The 21,076-nt window shown below is 35.3% G+C and overlaps 1 long non-coding RNA gene across 2 annotated transcripts in view; it reads left to right on the plus strand.

Annotated features, from left to right (window-relative positions):
- LOC141551119 (uncharacterized) overlaps positions 1 to 21,076 on the plus strand; it is a 1,110,497-nt gene that overhangs the window by 420,318 nt on the left and 669,103 nt on the right. The gene's annotated exons all lie outside the window — the stretch shown is intronic.

Here is a 21,076-nt window from a genome sequence, read left to right on the forward strand (position 1 = left end):
TTAAAGTATATGGTAGGTCATGAAAGAAAGAATAAATGGTAGCTCCTGGGACTAGGAGCAGAGGCAAAGCTCTAGGTATGTTTTATGGTGGAAAGAACACTAAATCTAAAGCTAAAGTCTTGGGTTCAAATACTGTTTGCCATATTTACTATCTATGTATCCATAGGCAAAAGATTTACACCCTTGGGCCTCAGTTTTTTCATTTGTAAAATGAAGGGGTTGAACTAGATGGCCTTTGTAATTATTTCCAGTTTTAGAGCTATGATTCTATGGTATTTCAATGATTTCTAGACCTGTTGCCTCATTGGAGGAATCTTAGCCTTTGAAAATTTTAATTTACATTTTCCAATAGCATCTGCTTAAACCTTTTCTGGGATGCACAGTAGATTTGTTTTCCTTTGTCCTAGATGTTGTTCCACAGTTCTCTTTTAAACTGACCCAGTTTCCCTAATTGTCCTATTCAGTTACTCTGCCTCAGGTTATAATCATTCCCTCTTAATGTTTGATGGGATAAAGGTCTTTATCCATTTTAGATGTCTTTAGAATATCAGTCTCTCCAGTACCCCCCATTATGTCATTCTAGGTGCCTTCCCCCCATTAGGTCATCCCCATCCAGGGACCTCTCCCATTATGTTATTGTTTTAGTTACCCTATAAAAAAAAATCTTGTATCTGGCATGGGCTGCTGGATTCTTGGAGAGGATAGTCTCATTCAGCCCTGGGACCAAACCATGGATCCATTTGGTCCCAGTAAAACTCTCCCATTTAATAAAGTATTAAATACTCTCCAACCTCTAACTTGCTCAGTTCTCTGGCATTACATAGAGAGTTCTTGCTACTTAGAAATAAGCCAAGCCATCAATTGGAATGATAGCAGTTGAGCCCAAAGAGCAGAATTAAGCTTTAAATAAAATGCTCAAGGATATATTCTTCTGTGTGGGCACACTCTCAAGCAACCAAGACCTGGGGTTGAAACATGCCTAACTCTCTACACAGACTAATACAGCAGCCATAGACCTTGAATAATTCCACTTGATGTAATATTGATTGATTAATTGAATCAACACATTCTTGTTAAATGCCAATATGCAAAATACAAAGTTGTGTCTGCCCTCAGAGAACCTGCATTTTACAAATCACTTAAGCCCTGAAGCTTAGATTTCAATTGAGAAATGAGGTTTGACATCTTTGCACTCTGAATATTTTGCATGGCTCTGAATCTGAGATGAAAGTATATTAGGTCACATAAACAAAAATACTTTGATTGGAGGTAGGAAGTTTGAATAACTAATTTTGACCTCTCCCTCTGCATTCAAGGTGAGTCATTAGGTGCCGTCTCCTTTCTAATTAGTTTTACCCATTTCCTTAAATTGCTATTTGAACTGTTAAACATTAAAGATGCTATAATATCTAACAGCTGCTAGTTTTCTTAACACAAAAAGTAAGTGGAGGGGAGGAGTACAATTAACATAGATAGAGTGCTTTTAAGAGTAGCAAAAAAGCTAGCTTCTTTAGACTCTTTCCATTTTCCCTCTTTTCCTCTTTCTTGAGAAGGAACTAAGGCAAAACTCCTGAGAAGTAAGGAAGTTACTGGTAGCTGGATCCATCCTGACAATAGAGCTAGAAGATTAAAGGAGAGTATTCATTCCATTTCTGGTATTCATTCTACCCATTCTTCCATATTATTAACACAATAAATACCCTCATGACCAACAGTTACAATAGTGCCAAGGTCTCATTATAGGCTCTCAGAAAGACAGGAAGCAAAACCAAGACCTGACAGCAGCCCCAGAAGATTGCTTGCTTATGTGATCTCATGGAAGAAGGTAAAGTCTGTACCTTACACTCTTGACTAGCCTTAATCCCTTCAAGTATTTTTCTGTCATAAATCTCTGCAAAACAACACCAGAAATCTTCATAAAGAACTTCTCAGGAGTCCCAGTTCTCAAACATCAATAGCTGAATGATCAGGATTCAGGCTCCATAGCAATGGAGATTATAAACCTGAGGGTAAAGATCCAAGTGCAAATTTTATGAGAGACTTGGGGGAGAAATCAAGAGGAAACTCAGTGTCTGAGAGGAATTCAGTTAAAGGTGACATTTATTGCATCTATCAGTAATTTGTGAAAACTTGTACTAGACACTAGAATTGCTAGGGATCTAAGAAGTAGTACCCTGAGGGTGAAGAAGATAAATAGTAAAACTGGGGATACCTGGACAGAAACTTTATAACTTTCTCTAGACCTGGCCTTGAAAATAGAAACAATATAATACACACAAAAAAAGAAATGTTAGGCTTATTTTTTTTCTTTCCTGGAAGGAAAGATTTGCTGGTTAGATATCAGTTTAGAAAAGAGGCAAGGAAGGGGAGGAAATATCTATACCTCTTCTCCTGTAGGATGCAACTAGCTGGACCCAAAGAGCAGAATGAAGTTTCATATAAAGGCCTATGGAACTGCTTGGGTAATACCTACATGTATTTCATCTATTCCCTTATGAAAAGCAGCATGTTCATAACAACTCATCTTATTTAAATGATTCTATATCTAATGGAAACTGTTCAAATGATCACTTTTTTTTTTTTTTTCATTTAAAGTCATAGAAACTTAGAGTTGGAAGGAAATATAAAAGTTAGCTAACTTTTCACTTCAGCCAGTCAGAGGATTTAATGTGATGACTTATATGTTAAATTCATAATAGTTACCTTTCTACATTCCAGGAATGTAGTATTCAGAGCTTTTATCATCATCATCATCAAGTATTGTTAATTGCCAGATACTGTGCTATGTAAACAAGAAAGAAAGAAGTGATGGGAATGAGTGCCTGTCTTCAAGAAGAAGGGAGAAAACTACATATAAATAAACAACTATGGATAGGAGATATATATGATGTAAATGGGAGGTAACCTTAGGTGAAAGACACTAACAGTTCAGGAGAATGGGAAAGGATTCTTGCAGTAAGATTTCAGCTAATTCTTTAAAGAAAACCAATGGAAGCACAAAGCAGATGGAAAAAAATGAAAACAGCATGAATGGTAAAAAACCAGTGAAAATGTAGTCTTTGAGAGGGAGCATAGTGTGAAAGGAAGAGAAAGAAGGCCAGTGTTTTGGGATTTTATGTGATGGAAATAGTAAGGTTTTAAAAAGGTAAAAACTTGCTATGTGACCCTGAGCAAGTCGGGTAACCCCAATTGCCTCAGAGGGAAAAAAAAATGAAAAACTCAAAGAATTGTATTGCAGCTTGAATCAACTCAATAGCATAATGTTTATTAAATCTAAGAATATAAATTATTTTGGGAAGGAAGAAAAGAAGGAATGGGAAAAAGGAAAGAAAAAATAAAGAAAGTATATTTACCTTCTTTCTTTGTAAAGGTGAAGAAATACAACTTTAGAAAATTACTTATACCATTAGACAATTTATGTTATTTTAATTTTATGGAACTTTTTTCTCTTTTATTATTATTATTATTATTATTATTATTATTTTACAAAAGATACCTCTTTGGGGAAAAATGAAGATAATATAAAAACAGAAGATATCAACATTTAATTAAAATTAAGTTTCTCCCTAAGATTTCACATCCAAAATATATAAGAATTTGGTTCAAATATGTAAAACTAAGAGCCTTTTCCCAATAGATAAACAATTAAAAGTTTTGAAGAGACCATTTTCAAAAAAAAGAAATCCAAGCTATATATAACCATATTTTTAAAAATGATCCAAAGTTTGCAGAGATCCAAGCTAAATTAACACTGAGGTTCTACCATAGCCTGTCAGACTGGATGGTATGACAAAGGAGGAAAAAAATATGTTGAAAGAACTAGAGGTAAACAGGCATACTGATGTCCTATAGCTGGTTTTATGAATTAGTATGAATTGAAGCATGTTGACTCAGGAAATTCTACTATTTTTTAGTCCTGGTAGAAATTGGCTTCTGGATTTTAATTACATAAAATTAAAAAGATTTTGTACAAACAAAACTAATGCAAACAAGATTAGAAGGGGAAGTAATAAATTGGGAAAATATTTTTACAGTTAAAGGTTCTGATAAAGGCCTCATCTCCAAAATATATAGAGAATTGACTCTAATTTATAAGAAATCAAACCATTCTCCAATTGATAAATGGTAAAAAGATATGAACAGACAATTTTCAGAGGATGAAATTGAAACTATTTCCACTCATATGAAAGAGTGTTCCAAATCACTACTGATCAGAGAAATGAAAATTAAGACAACTCTGAGATACCACTACACACCTGTCAGATTGGCTAAGATGACAGGAACTAATAATGATGAATGTTGGAGGGGATGTGGGAAAACTGGGACACTGATGCATTGTTAGTGGAGTTGTGAAAGAATCCAACCATTCTGGAGAGCAATTTGGAACTATGCCTAAAAAGTTATCAAACTGTGCATACCCTTTGATCCAGCAGTGATACTACTGGGCTTATATCCCAAAGAAATGCTTAAGATGGGAAAGGGACCTGTATGTGCCAAAATGTTTGTGGCAGCTCTTTTTGTAGTGGCTAGAAACTGGAAAATGAATGGATGTCCATCAATTGGAGAATGGTTGGGTAAATTATGGCATATGAATGTTATGGAATATTATTGCTCTGTAAGAAATGACCAGCAGGAGGAATACAGAGAGGTTTGGAGAGACTTACATGAATTGATGCTGAGTGAAATGAGCAGAACCAGGAGATCACTATACACTTCAACAACAATCCTGTATGAAGATATATTCTGATTGAAGTGGAAATCTTCAACATAAAGAAGATCCAACTCACTTCCAGTTGCTCAATGATGCACAGAAATAGCTACGCCCAGAGAAAGAACACTGGGAATTGAATGTAAACTGTTTGCACTACTGTCTTTCTACCCAGGTTACTTATACCTTCGGAATCCAATTCTTACCATGCAACAAGAAAATTGGATTTACACACATATATTTTATCTAGGTTAAACTGTAACCATTTAATATGTATGGGATTGCTTGTCATCTAGGGGAGGAAGTAGAGGGAGGGAGGGGAAAATTTGGAAAAATGAATACAAGAGATAATGTTGTAAAAAAAATTACTCATGCATATGTACTGTCAAAAAATTATAATTATAAAATTAATTTAAAAAAGAAAGAAAGAAATTGGCTTCTGAAGTATCTGAGTTCAAAATCTTCCCCTAGACGTCCACTATATGTTCCTGGAAAAATCATAACTTTTCTAGTAATCTCTTCATTTGAAAAATGGCAATAAGTATAACACCTATCTCACAAGGATTTGGGGAAGACAAAATGAAAAAATATATGAAAAATATCTGTTAACTTTTAATAGAAGTGTTGGTTATTTATTTATTATTATTATTATTACTTCCAATAACATCTTACTTCATTTTTGATAGCTTTTATAGCTAGATAGTTTTTTTTTCCTTATTCTGAGTATAAAATTTTCCTCCCAATAACTTCCTTCTATCAATTCCATTTTACTTTCTGGGGCCAAACTTAACATCTATTATTTCTCCACTAAATATTCTTTTCTCCAGGTTAAATTTCCCTAAGCCTAGACCTTCACATGACATTAGTTTTAGTCTCCTTCATCATTCTGTATTTCATACACAGAAAAGAACACAGTATTCCAGATGTAACTTGGCTAGTACCGAATACAGAGACCATTATCCCTTTGCTTCTGAACATTATTAAAGCAGCCTAAGATTACCAACATTTAGATTCTGCCATGTTACACTGGTGACCCATATTAAAGATGCAATTCTCCAGAACTTACCAGATCCTTTTCACATAAAACATTGCCTTCCCTAGTATGCACTTGCATAGCTGATTTCCATTTCCATTTTCTATATCATCTCTAAGCAAAGCACAGAAACATTTAATGATCCATATGCTAGAATGAGGTTTGTTTCCAAAGCTATCATCCTGTAATGGAGTGAATCTCTTTCTGCTTTTGCTTATCAGCACAGACACTCTTGGGAGCTGCATCTATAAAAGTCACTTCTAAGGTATAAGCTGTATACTGTGTTTGAATGTTAAGGGAAGGGGAAGATATTGTTTGGGAAAAATTTATGGTTGGAGAGAGGATCAGATGATATCATTAAAGTTGTCCATGTTTTTTTCTTGGTTTAGGTTACCAAAAAATAAGTGAAGTATTTGAGAAGGAAGATTAAACTAAAGAAGTAGGAATTAAATGTTGTACATTATGAAAAGATTTATTATTATCAACATGCAATTATTATCTATATAATATTATTTAGACTTCACTGGACTAGGAATCAAGGAGACTTAAGTTTAAATTCCATCAAGTACATTTACTGTATGATCCTAGGCAAGTCAAATAGCCTTTATCTCACTTTTCTCATCTTTAAAATAAGGTAGTTGAATCCAGTGATTTCTAAGATCTTGTCCATTTCAAAATATATGATTCCACAGTTTCAAAATCGGTCATGTATACAATAATTGTTAAATCATTTCAGTTGTGTCCAGCTCTCCATGACCCAATTCAGGATGGAGATCTCTATTCTGGATCTCATGCCAACAAAATCAAAGATCATTGCTATATTGATCTAAATACAAAATATGTCCATTAGAGACTAGATCTGAAAACTCCACAAGGAAACTCCTAGATAAGGAAATTATATTTCCTTGCCCATTCTCTGGGAGGATAAAAGAGACAAGAAGGACAAGAGTTAAAGAAGAGAGGCCTCTGCATTACATCAGGCCTGACAGGGCTCTCTGCAGGAAGGGAAGTCACTTCTCTGGACAAGAGTTAACAGCAACTGCCTGGAGACAATGGTTCACTACAGGAAGAAGAATCTGTCTGAGAGATTTGAGTAGACACAGCAGATCTCTTCCCAGAGAGCGATCCAGCAGCTTCTGGAGACGACAGCTCGCTACATAGGTCAGCACTTTTTTTATAATTTATAGTCCTAAGCAGTTGAGTAGAGTATTAAAAGGTTATATTTTGCCATATTGCCATGTAGTTAATATATTCAAGTGGAACTTGAATACAGTTCTTGACTTCAAGGCTAGCTAGCCATTATATGAGCTGCTTCTAATAAATTCATATTTAAACAAATAAAGTAGCATGGTTGATACTTCAAGGACTAATGATTTCATCAATATCACTAGCAATTAAGATCTCAAACTTTCTCCAGCTTATTAGAAAGTTTTCAAGAATTTTTATGGATGAAACATTCATCACCTAGCAACCAATTTGACAATGAGCTTTTCTTAACTAACTTATGCTGGTCCTTGGGTAATAGCCATTTAAACATAGTGCTATATTCAATGGCTCTCCAATTAGGTAGGACCTAATGGAACTTACATGCTACTAGAGTAATGAAAAACCTAGGATTATTTTCAAACCATAATCAAGCATCAAAACAAGATGAATATGGAAGATATAAATATTCTTTTCTATTTCCAATTTGTTTTTATAATATTTCTGTAGTGTTTCAAGTGTATTTCTGAATATCTTTAGTGGTAAAAATAAGTTATTTTATCTCTTCCACATAAATTCTATTTAGATATAGAGATGATGTGAGGGCATTAAAGACAATGTCAGTAGCATATAAGTTCTGTCAGGTCTCATCAGGAAAGCCTTCTATATAGTCTTGTGATTACATGTTTGTTTTCCAGGATTAGCACATATGATATAAGAGAAACTTTTCAGGAGGTTGGTTATGGAATCATGAATATTTCATGCCTTACACCTTTATAATTCTTTACAATATTTAAAATACTTTCACAAATAAGTCAAAATGGCAAAGAGCACTTGATTTGGAGTGAGAAAACTTAGGCTCATATTCTGGCTTTATTCCTTACTATGTGTCCTTATATCAGATCCTTCTCCTTTCTGAGATTCATTTTCCTTCTTTTCAAAATGAGTAGATAAGTCTGGATGCATTATAAAGTCCTCCCTGGCTTCAAACCCATGATAGTTACTCTTTTACTTAATCTTCATAATCATTTTATAAGTTGTCCAAATAAAAATACTCATTTTCCAGTTGGGATAATGAATGTTCAGGCAGGTTAAATAATTTGCCCATTTCTACACAGGTTACAATTTGATGGATCCAGGAACATGATCCCAAGTCTTTACCTATTTGATTAACAATGAAACAGAGAGAAATTGTAAGTCAAAGAACAAAAAGGCCAGAGTTAATTTTTACTCTTTCATCTTGTGTCACTGTGTGGAGAACTATATCTTTTTTTTTTCTCCCTATCTCCACATTGGATGCTTCTTTACCAATTAATCCCCATCACTTAGGCACATTTCCAAAAAGTCCTGGACTTAAGCAACAAGGTATATACATTGTGTAGGTCAAAACTTTCTACCCATATAGACATCACCCAGCTGTTTCACCAAGGGCTGATGCTTTCCATACATGACTGAACAAACATATCCTTCATTGACAAAGACTTACTTCTCTTTCTGCTCTGTGTTTTAGACATGCTTCCTTTGAGAAAAATTTCCCTTTTAACAATGAGAGCATTGGGAAAACCTTTGATCCAGTAGCATATTTTTTATTGTTCAAGATCTTTATGAACAAATATCATTCAATATCCACTTTTAGCTTGTCTGTCTAGCTAACAGTGTGTCTGTTCTATTCTAAGACTGAAATGGTGCACAAAATAGCACCCTAGTGATCTAAAAGAGAACATAGCCTAATCAGGTTTGAGCCCTGGGAAGGGAGATCAGCATATTGCAAAAGTGTTTAGGAATAAAACCAGATTCACCAAATTGTCACCATCTATTTTTTTAAGCGTTTCATTGTCTTCTGATTTTTCTGATGGGTTCAACCTAAGAGTCAAGAAGAAAGAGAATGAAAAGTCACAAATGTATATTTTGGGGGTTTGAGTATGTGAATTTAATAGATGAAGTAGCAAAAAATGCTAGCCTCAAATTTCAGAAGTTAATGAAATAGACCACATTTTAGCCTACTCTGAATACTGGGTAATTATTTAGGTGACTCGATGCCTCAAGTTGTTGAAAAAACAGAAACTTCTATACAGAAAGCATCTATTTTGTTAAAAAAAAAAAGTTACTCAGTTTCTAAAGATCTGTTGTATTGGAACCTTAACTCCTATATTCTGAGAAGGAACTTGGGTTGGAAATCACATAATTTCAGAGTATATCAGAGTTCTATGTGTCAGGAGAGATGACAGGAAAGGGCAGCTCTATCTGGAATTAGTCATTAGTATTGAACCATTTGGAAAGCCAAATTTGCTCATGTGCATCATTTGGTGGGGGCAGAGTCTGGGCAAACAGATTTCAGCACCAAGTAGGCAAAAACTCATGCAATATAATAGTAGAATTTGAACCAGTCCAACTGTAGGCATGAAAGTCCAGTAGATTTGGAGTAAAATGATTTGAGTTTGAATTCAGCACTATAAATATGCATATTTATAACTTTAAGCAAGTAATTTCATCTTTCTGGTAAACTATAAAATGAAAAGGGAGAGAGAAAAATAGAGACAGACAGACAGAAATAGACAGACAGAGAGACAGATAGTCCCAAACTCAATAGTTGGTACCGAGAAAAGATAACTAAATCAATTGGAACAGATAAATGGGAAGATTAGGAAATAAATGGGGAAATAAAAATCTAGGAAAGAATAATGTTGCCACAGGACATAAACCTTGAAGATTTCCTAAAAGAGTAAACTTGTGGCCAAGTCAAGTGACTTGTAGATTCTTTTTGATAGAGAATCCTAACATGGTAGCCTTATTCCTTTGATGTTTCACAGTGCTGAAAACCTGAAGCTTGACATTTCTCTCTTAGGGCTCCTGAAAAATTACAATAGAGTTTCCCTTCCCTGATCTAATTTTCAGGATCTCCCTGGCTTATGAAATGTATATAGACAGAAAAAAATCACCCCCATCTCCTCTAACCTGCTTCTGACCTATCAGATCAAAGTTCATAAGCCCTGGGCAAACAAGATGGCAGTAGTTTCCAAATTCAGTGTGTATTGAAGAAAATTTAGCAATGACAGAGCAATGGGGAAAACCTTTGGATAGCAAGAGTGATCAATCATGGAAAAGCACTTGGACAGGTCAATAAATAATACCCTGGCAAGCAGACTTTGATATATGAGGGAATAAAGAACTATAAGTTCCAATGTTGCTGTTTGGTGCATTGATGAGAAACAAATGCATCATTCAATATATTCCTTAACCTTAAATTATCATAAAGAGCTTTTGTAATCCCTTGTGTTAATGCCAAATAGTAAGTAAGTGGTAAGATGAATCGCTAAACAATTAGGTGAGCATTCTCACATAGGAAGAGATAATTTTCAAAAAAAGTCAATATTGTTTTAATGCTGTTTATATAACCCATCCACCTACCAACTAATCATCAATATCTATTGTAAAGGGCTAGAACTGAGCAGATACACTTGGATAACTGAGCACGTGAGGCTAATTATCAATTGGACAATTCTTTATTAACATATTTGGAGGATGAACCTATTCAACTCTTTGCTGGCTCAATCAGTGGGTATGGACAAAGAAGGGGAAGTGATATCAGTAGGTGAAGTAGGAGGAGGATAGTCATTCACCTGGTGGTGGAGAGAGAGGAAGGAGGTATGGAGATTGCTAGATCTAATCCCCTGACCACAATCACAAAAGACCAAGAATAAAGATTTTTGCTTATCCTGACTCCTGCTGATTCTAAGATATCCAGGGTCCCAACATTCTATAGTAAACTGTGTCTATATAGATAGATAGATATAGATACATATGTATAGATACACATACACATGTATGTGTATATACCATTTAAGAACCAAAAGAACAACAGGATAATAGCTGTTTCTTGATTTCAAAATTTACTTATTATTCCTTAAAAATATAGTAAGGGATGTTGATGTTGATGTCCTGAGATGTTTTATAAGACTAAATTATATAGTATACTAAGTGTATGGCTAAATAGAGAAAATAAGTTGGTCTACTTAGTGCTTCTAGAAATAATCATAGATGACCAATGATGTCTTGTCCCACAATGATGTCTTGACTCATAGCTGAATTAGATTTAAGTGAGGCAAAGTTGTACAAAGTCATGGATTTAATCTTCCTTTCCAGAGTAATTAAAGTCCAGTGGCAAGGCAAAAGTCAGGGATATGACCCAGGATGCCATGGATGACCTTGGTATTTTTGATACCTGTTGAGTTATAAGCATTATATAGTGTCTGCTTTAGTCATCTTCATGGCCCTTGGAACAAATTCTTCTCAAGCATCAATTCTGCCAAGGTAACTTTTCACATACTTAGGGTAGATATCTCCCTAACTCACTAACAGATCCAAAGCCCATAAGTTACCCTTAGTCTGATTTAGTCCATCTGCCAAGATGTTCTATCAGGAAATGGCTACTGTTCATGCTACCACTTCTTGGAACCAAAGGTAAAAGTTGAATGCCAGGTAGACACCAAAGATGGATGAGTAGCCTTGACAATGGCTCAGTGAGCCCTCATATCAGAGATTCTTTTTTTTTTTTTTTTTTTTTTTTTTTTATTATATATATATATATATATATATATATATATTTTTATAATATTATCCCTTGTATTCATTTTTCCAAATTACCCCCCCTCCCTCTATTCCCTCCCCCCGACGACAGGCAATACCATACATTTTACATGTGTTATAATATAGTCTAGGTACAATACATGTGTGCAAATATCATTTTCTTGTTGCACAATAAACATTAGAATCCGAAGGTATATGCAACCTGGGCAGACAGATATTAGTGCTAACAATTTTCATTCCCCTCCCAGTGTTTCTTCTCTGGGTGTAGCTACCTCTGTCCATCATTGATCAACTGGAAGTGAGTTGGATCTTCTTTATGTTGAAGATTTCCACTTCCATCAGAATACATCCTCATACAGTATTGTTGTTGAAGTGTACAGTGATCTTCTGGTTCTGCTCATTTCACTCAGCATCAGTTGATTTAAGTCTCTCCAGGCCTCTCTATATTCCTCCTGCTGGTCATTTCTTACGGAGCAATAATATTCCATAACCTTCATATACCACAATTTACCCAACCATTCTCCAACTGATGGACATCCATTCATCTTCCAGTTTCTAGCTACAACAAAAAGAGCTGCCACAAACATTTTGGCACATATATGTCTCTTTCCGCTCTTTAGTATTTCTTTGGGATATAATCCCAGTAGTAGCGCTGCTGGGTCAAAGGGTATGCACAGTTTGATAACTTTTTGGGCATAATTCCAGATTGCTCTCCAGAATGGCTGGATTCTTTCACAACTCCACCAGCAATGTATTAGTGTCCCAATTTCCCCACATCCCCTCCAACATTTGTCATTATTTGTTCCTGTCATCTTAGCCAATCTGACAGGTGTGTAGTGGTATCTCAGAGTGGTCTTAATTTGCATTTCTCTGATCAGTAGTGATTTGGAACACTCTTTCATGTGAGTGGATATAGTTTCAATTTCTTCCTCTGAGAATTGTCTGTTCATATCCTTTGACCATTTATCAATTGGAGAATGGTTCGGTTTCTTATAAATTATGGTCAGTTCTCTATATATTTTGGAAATGAGACCTTTGTCAGAACCTTTGTTTCTAAAAATATTTTCCCAATTTGTTACTTCCCTTCTAATCTTGTTTGCATTAGTATTATTTGTACAGAAACTTTTTAGTTTGATGTAATCAAAATCTTCTATTTTGTGATCAATAATGATCTCTAGTTCTCCTCTGGTCATAAATTCCTTCCTCCTCCACAAGTCTGAGAGGTAGATTATCCTCTGTTCCTCTAATCTATTTATTATCTCCCTCTTTATGCCTAAATCACGGACCCATTTTGATCTTATCTTGGTATATGGTGTTAAGTGTGGATCCATATCTAATTTTTGCCATACTAATTTCCAGTTTTCCCAACAGTTTTTTCCAAATAATGAATTTTTATCCCTAATGTTGGAATCTTTGGGTTTGTCAAAGATTAGATTGCTATAGATGTACCCTTTTTTGTCCTTTGTATCTAATCTGTTCCACTGATCTACCGGTCTATTTCTTAGCCAATACCAAATGGTTTTGGTGACTGCTGCTATATAATATAGCTTTAGATCAGGTACACTTAGACCACCTTCCTCTGAGTTTTTTTTTCATTAGTTCCCTTGCAATTCTTGACCTTTTATTCTTCCATATGAATTTTGTTGTTATTTTTTCTAGGTCATTAAAATAGTTTCTTGGGAGTCTGATTGGTATAGCACTAAATAAATAGATTAGTTTGGGGAGTATTGTCATCTTTATTATATTCGCTCGGCCTATCCAAGAGCACTGAATGTCTTTCCAATTATTTAAATCTGATTTTATTTTTGTGGCAAGTGTTTTGTAATTTTTCTCATATAATTCCTGACTTTTCTTTGGTAGATGGATTCCCAAATATTTTATACTCTCAACATTTGTTTGGAATGGAATTTCTCTTTGTATCTCTTGCTGTTGCATTTTGTTAGTGATATATAAAAATGCCGAGGATTTATGTGGATTTATTTTGTATCCTGCCACTTTGCTGAAATTTTGAATTATTTCTAGTAGCTTTTTAGCAGAGTCTTTGGGATTCTCTAAGTATACCATCATGTCATCTGCAAAAAGTGATAGTTTAATTTCCTCATTTCCTACTCTAATTCCTTGAATCTCTTTCTCGGCTCTTATTGCCGAGGCTAGCGTTTCTAGTACTATATTGAATAGTAATGGTGATAGTGGGCAACCTTGTTTCACTCCTGATCTTACTGGGAAAGGTTGCAGTTTATTTCTATTGCATATTATGCTTACTGACGGTCTTAAATATATATTCCTGATTATTCTAAGGAATAATCCATTTATTCCTATACTCTCAAGAGTTTTTAGTAGGAATGGATGTTGGATTTTGTCAAATGCTTTTTCTGCATCTATTGAGATGATCATATGGTTCTTATTAATTTGATTATTAATATGGTCAATTATATTAATAGTTTTCCTAATATTAAACCAGCCCTGCATTCCTGGAATAAATCCTACTTGATCATAGTGTATTATCTTGGAGATGATTTTCTGAAGTCTTTTTGCTAATATCTTATTTAAGATTTTAGCATCAATATTCATTAAGGAGATTGGTCTATAATTTTCTTTCTCAGTTTTCGATCTACCAGGTTTAGGTATCAGTACCATGTCTGTGTCATAAAAGGAGTTTGGTAGGACTCCTTCATCCCCTATTTTTTCAAATAATTTATATAACATTGGGGCTAATTGTTCTTTAAATGTTTGGTAGAATTCACATGTGAATCCATCTGGCCCTGGGGATTTTTTCCTGGGGAGTTGATTAATAGCTTGTTCTATTTCTTTTTCTGAAATGGGACTATTTAAGCAATTTATCTCCTCCTCTGTTAATCTAGGGAGCCTATATTTTTGGAGAAAGTCATCCATTTCACTTAAGTTATCAAATTTATTGGCATAAAGTTGGGCGAAGTAACTCCTTATTATTTCTCTAATTTCCTCTTCATTGGTGGAAAGATCCCCCTTTTCATTTGTAAGACTATCAATTTGATTTTCCTCTTTCTTTTTTTTTGATCAAATTTACCAAAGGTTTATCTATTTTATTGGCTTTTTCATAAAACCAACTCTTGGTTTTATTTATTAATTCAATAGTTTTTTTACTTTCAATTTTATTGATTTCTCCTTTTAATTTTTGTATTTCGAGTTTAATTTTTGGTTGGGGGTTTATAATTTGGTCTTTTTCTAGCCTTTTAAGTTGTAAGCCCAATTCGTTAATCTTCTCTTTCTCAATTTTCTTCAAATAAGCCTCTAAAGATATAAAATTTTCCCTTATTACTGCTTTAGCTGCATCCCAAAGATTTTGATATGATGTCTCATCATTGTCATTATCTTGGGTGAAATTGTTAATTGTTTCTATAATTTGCTCTTTCACCCAGTCATTCTTTAAGATGAGATTATTCAGTTTCCAATTACTTTTTGGTCTATTTACCCCTAACTTTTTACTGAATGTAGCTTTTATTGCATTGTGATCTGAGAAGAAGGCATTTATTATTTCTGCCTTCCTACATTTAATTTTGAGATCTTTATGTCCTAATATATGGTCAATTTTTGTATAGGATCCATGAACTGCTGAGAAGAAAGTATATTCCTTCCTATTGCCATTCAGTTTTCTCCAAAGGTCTATCATACCTAGTTTTTCTAATGTTCTATTTACTTTTTTAATTTCTTTCTTGTTTGTTTTGTGGTTTGATTTGTCTAAATCTGAGAGTGCAAGGTTGAGATCTCCCACTATTATAGTTTTACTGTCTATTTCTTCTTGCAGTTCTCTTAACTTTTCCTTTAGAAAGTTAGATGCTATACCACTTGGTGCATATATGTTTAGTATTGATATGGCTTCATTATTTATGCTACCTTTCAGCAGGATATAGTTTCCTTCCTTATCTTTTTTAACGAGATCTACTTCTGCTTTTGCTTGATCTGAGATAAGGATAGCTACCCCTGCTTTTTTGGCTTTACCTGAAGCATAATAGGCTCTGTTCCAACCTTTTACCTTTACTCTGTATGTATCTCCCTGCTTTAAGTGTGTTTCCTGTAGGCAACATATTGTAGGGTTCTGCTTTTTGATCCAATCTGCTATCCGTCTCCGTTTGATGGGATCGTTCATCCCATTTACATTTACAGTTAAAATTTCTAATTCTGTATTTCCTGCCATCGTATTATCCCCAGATTATACTTTTTTCCCTTGACCCCCCTGATCCCCCTCCCCGATATTTAATTTACAGACCCCCCTTGTGACGCACAACCCTCCCTCTTTTTTTTTTTTTTTTTTTTTTTTTAGGATCCCTCCCCCCTCCCTCCAAGTCCCTTCACTTATTCTCCTTTTCCTTTCCCCTTTTCCTCTCCCCCCTTTTAATGAGGTGAGAGAAAATTCTCTGAAAAACAAATATGTTAATTATTTACTCTTTGAGCCTCTTCTGATGAGAGTAAGATTCACACAATGATTCTCCCCCTCCCTAAGTTCCCTCAGATATGGTGTATTTTCTATGTCTCTTCCTGGGATGTAGTTTCCCTCTTTTTATCACTCCTTCCCCTTTTTCTGAACCGACCTCCTTCCCTTTACTACACCCCCCTTTTTTTCTTTTATATCAGTAAAATCAAATTATCCTTGAGTATTTTTTATATACCCACAACAGAGTTACAGTTCTCAAGGGTTCTGTGTACCTTTTTCTGTTTCTCTTCAGTCTTGTGGATGTAGATCAAATTTTTTGTTTAAGTCTGGTTTTTTTCTTAGAAACATATAGAATTCCTCTGTTTCATTGAATGACCATCTTCTTCCATGGAAAAAGATGCTAAACTTAGCTGGGTAGTTCATTCTTGGTTGCAGTCCTTGATCTTTTGCCTTTCGGAATATCAGGTTCCAGGCCCTTCTATCTTTTAATGTGGAGGCAGCCAGATCTTGGGTGACCCTTATTGTGGCACCTTGGTATTTAAATTGTTTTTTTTCTAGCTGCTTGCAGGATTTTCTCCTTTGTGTGGTAATTCTGCAGCTTAGCCACAATATTCCGTGGTGTTCTTTTTTTAGGGTCTATTTCAGAAGGAGTTCGATGAATTCTTTCCACATCTACTTTCCCTTCTGTTTCTATTATCTCTGGACAGTTCTCTTTGATAATTTCCTGTAAAATAGAATCTAGGCTCTTTTTTGGTCATAGTTTTCTGGAAGTCCAATAATCCGCAGATTATCTCTCCTAGATCTATTTTCCAGGTCTATAGATTTTCCCAGTAAGTATTTGACGTTGTTCTCCAGCTTCTCATTTTTTTTTTGTTTTGTTTGACTGATTCTTGGGTTCTCTGTGAATCATTCATTTCTATTTGTTCCATCCTGACTTTTAAGGAGTTATTTTCTTCTTTCACAGTTTTTAGTTCTTTTTGTAAATGCCCAATTTCGTTTTTAAATGAATTATTTTGCTCTATTGAATTTTTTTCCATTTCCCTAATTTTTTTTTTTGAGAATTATTTTCTTTTTCCAATTCAGAAATTCTATTTTCTTGAGACTTTTTTATCTTTTCCAATTCAGAAATCCTACTTTCCTGTGTTTTTTTAACCTTTTCTAATTCACTAATTTTGTTTCCCTGCATCTCCTGTGAATTCTTTATTTTTTCCAACTCCAATTTCAGGATGTTGTTATTCTCTATCATAACTTCCCTTTCCTTTCCCCATTTTTCTTCGATCTCCCTCAATTTTTTAAGAGCTTCTTCTAGGAGAGAGTTATGTGATGGGGGGCAGGAATCGTTCCCCTTTAGGTTGTTGTCTGTTGATTCTCTGCTGTCAACTTCCTTGGGGTTGGATACCCGGTCTTTCTCTGTACAGAAGGAATCTATGGTTTTTCTAGCTTTTTTGCTCATACTTAAAAAAATCTTTTGGGGTCTGTCCCTGGGGTAGGAAATTATTTACTTCTTTACCAGCTTCCTCCCAGACCGGATGGATGCAGCAGCCCCTGCGCCTGAGCTAAGAGAGAGCTCTGGGAAAGAGTTCCCCACCCCCTCCCTGGAAGTGCCTCAGAGGTGATTAGCACTACTGTGCTTCGAGGGCGTAGAATAGTGAAGACAGCACGAAGCCCAGCCTATGTGTCCGGGTGGGGAGTGGATGTCTGCAGCAGGTGACGTGAGAAGCCCCTGCGCTCAAACTGGAAGTGTCTGCCAGAAACCGTGGTCCCTAGTTCAAAGGTTCCGCTTCTCTGCGACTTCCTGGAGCTGAGTTCCACTCCCTCCAGCTAAGCTAGGCAGTGTGTGTTGCCTTGGGCCGTATCCACCCACTTGTCAATCTCTTAACTATTCTCAGGTGGTAGCCGAGGCCACACCCCCTGGTGCCGATTCTCTGCTGAGTCACCCCCCCCCCCCCCCCCCCCCCCCCCCCCCCGTCGGGGAAAATCTAATTTGAGTTTTAAAATATTTTGGCTTTCTCTTCTGAACTGCTAAATAATTAGCAGAGAAGAGCTAACAGCCTGTGCCAGATTCCTTTACCTCAGTGGCTTCTCTGATCCCAGAGCCCTTCCCAGCGCAATGGGTGCAGTGTGCCCCTACCCCACCGTCTGTGCTGGTCTTTCTTATTCCTCCCCTGAGAACTGACCTTTCCTGTTGAAACTCCAGATTCTCTTCAGCTGGTAAGTCGTGCTTCCAGTCCTTGTGGTATCTATCAGTCCTGAGCTAATTTTGAGACTTAATTTATCTAATTGGTTGTGAGGGAGTGAGGACGTTCACTGAGTCGTGTGTTTCTTCTCCGCCATCTTGGCTCCGCCCCCCCATATCAGAGATTCTATATAAAATTCAATCTACCTCCCTGAAGGGCCTCAGGATCAGCCAGAGTCAGGATAAATTAAAGTCCTTGGTCTTTAAGGGTAGAAGTGAAGGAGGCAGGTAAGCTGCCAGTGACTTGCCAAAGATGTATTCTGGAGTCCGGAGTCTCCAGCCTCTCTCCTACTCATCCTGCTGCTAAGTGACCATAACTTCTCTTCCTCAGCTCTCCAATCCTTGCCTATGAGTACCTCACCACCAAGCATTCAGCAAGCCTCAATCATGAAGAGAGCCATCATATCACATCAAATAGGTAATTAGCCTTATGTACTTTCTTATCTGATTCAAGCACACCTTTTTCAGAGTTTCAGCCCTTTACAATTACAGTCCTTAAATACTGGAGACACCCCAGATCTAAAAGATAGTATCACAAACAAATTAAAGAAGCATAGATATTTTTTTTTATGATTTCACATCTATAATCAGTATCATATTTTTTGCCTTCTCAATAGGTAGAAGAGTAGAAGCAAAGGAGAGAATAAACAACTCAAAATGTTAAGGAAAAAAAATGGTAAAACAAATAATAAATTAAAAAATAAAATTTCTACCAGAGAAGGCCAAAAAATTCATGCATATGCTGACTACCCAAGATTCCTTTTTGCAATCACAGAAACATTTTCTTTAAAACTTCTCTGGCAAATCAAAGGAAAAATGAGGAAAACCAAAAACATGGAGTCATGCACTAGCCAAAGATTTCTACTATTTTTATTGATAAGATTCTGCAAAATCCAAGTAGCAGTTTAGTGAAATCCTTCAGATGTTTGTATATAGCTTGATCTTGTAAAATCCCAGAATCCCATAGAGTTTCTTCAGTGATATTCAGTCATATGAAGGAGTAATCTACATAAGAAAAAAATAAATAGATAAAGGAGTCAAACTGTTTTCTTTAGGTCCTGTTACCTGAGGGACAGCCCATTGAGTTATTCACTAGATCTTGGTAAAGCAGTACAGATGTGAGTTAGGCATAGATTTGAATAAGAAGAGTGGAGAAAGCCACATTCTTTATGATCTCAAGCTGTTATATGACACTAAAAAGGATCTTTTTAGTACTAATGTCCTTTTAGTGATGATATATTGTTGTGAATAATGAAACACAATTAAATCTTAAAAAAGCCAAATTTCGAATAGCCCAAAGGACAATGGAAGGACATCTATGTTGAGTTTAAGTAAACAACTGAATGTTAGGAATGACAACCTTCCTGTGAATATATTGTCAAGGCAATATATAATCAGAAGTTGTCAATAAAGTAGCAAAAGCAAATTAGGGATAGACAGCTTAGCACTAAGCCACAAGCATATTGGCTCTTAGAAATTGCTACATGATCATTTCAAGCATCTTTTTAAAACATTTAATTGGTGACATTGAAAAGAAAAAGAAATGAAGTTAAGTAAACAATTTAGGCTATTTTTAGATTTAATTCTCAAGAACCAAAAAAGTTCAGTATCAGTTATAGAATGTAGTAGCAAAGATAATATCTCTTTCTAGATTTATGTATTCTCTTCAATGTGGCCAAGAAGCCCTTTAAGTTACCCAGTATTTGATGTTCCCAGGATAGAAGATCAATTTTCAGATTTTGCTTTCTGTACTATCTAAGGAAAATGACTTAAGCTAAGTTAGAACTTGGTAATTCATATTAACCTGGTCAGTCATTTGAATCTGGTTATCATTTGTGGCAGCACAGCTCTTTTTAAATAGGGTTATAAAATATGAGAGGAAATATTGCATGATTGCAAAGGTATGTATATGGACCTGATTCCAGGAGAATAGAAGGAGAGAGAATTATAGACATTCTTTTGGTCTGGGTCCTATATACAAATCTCTTTGGCCAAAGGCCATACACTATAGTTGTGTGGTTATCAAAATATGATTCAGAAACAAGGTCAAAACTATTTTAATAATAATACTAAGACACTTAAATCTCTGATATGGTAAACATAAATAAATATAATCCACAAAAATAAAAAAAAATTTGTTGGAAGGATGGAATACTTGATAATTTTTAAGAGAAAAAATGGTCCTGAAGCCAAAATATTTGAATACCACTTCTCTGGGCCAAATATTTAATGTCTCTCAATGATCTGGATAATGCTATTATGATTTAGTCAGTGAATAAGTATTTATTAAACACTTACTATGTGTCAGGCATTATGATGACTGCTAACTAAACTTTAGTTTCACAGCAGATGTCCATCTGTATTAAAGAGGAAAATTCCCTCACTGAAAATTCTCCATGACAATGATTTAGTTGTTCTAAACAGAAATAATAATAATGATAACACAAAGTCATAAAGACAGCTGATGCATAAGAATCAATGGAATCTTTGTACCCATGGCAAGTATAACTAATCTCTCTTACAATAATCTGCACAAAGTCTGAACCAAAGTTATTGGGGAAGAAGAAGAAAAAAAGAGGTGGTATACCACCATATGGGAAAGAAAAGGGATAAAGATTCCAATTCAAGTCAGACCTCAGACTCTTACTAGCTGTATGACCAAGAATATGTCAGTTAACCAGGGTTTTTTTTTTTTCCCCTTTTTCCTTTTTGCCCAGTTTTTTCACCTCTAAAATGAACTTGGGAAGGAAACATCAAGACTACCCTTGTATCTTTGCTGAGTAAACCTCAAATGAGGTCATGAAGAATTGGACATGATTAAAAAATTCCTGCACTACAACATTTTTTCCTACTGAACATTTCAAATAAAGGAATCTTCAGGCAATATATGGATACTGA

The sequence above is a fragment of the Sminthopsis crassicaudata genome, chromosome 1 (assembly GCF_048593235.1).
Source record: "Sminthopsis crassicaudata isolate SCR6 chromosome 1, ASM4859323v1, whole genome shotgun sequence".
In the NCBI taxonomy this organism is placed as follows: Eukaryota; Metazoa; Chordata; class Mammalia; order Dasyuromorphia; family Dasyuridae; genus Sminthopsis; species Sminthopsis crassicaudata.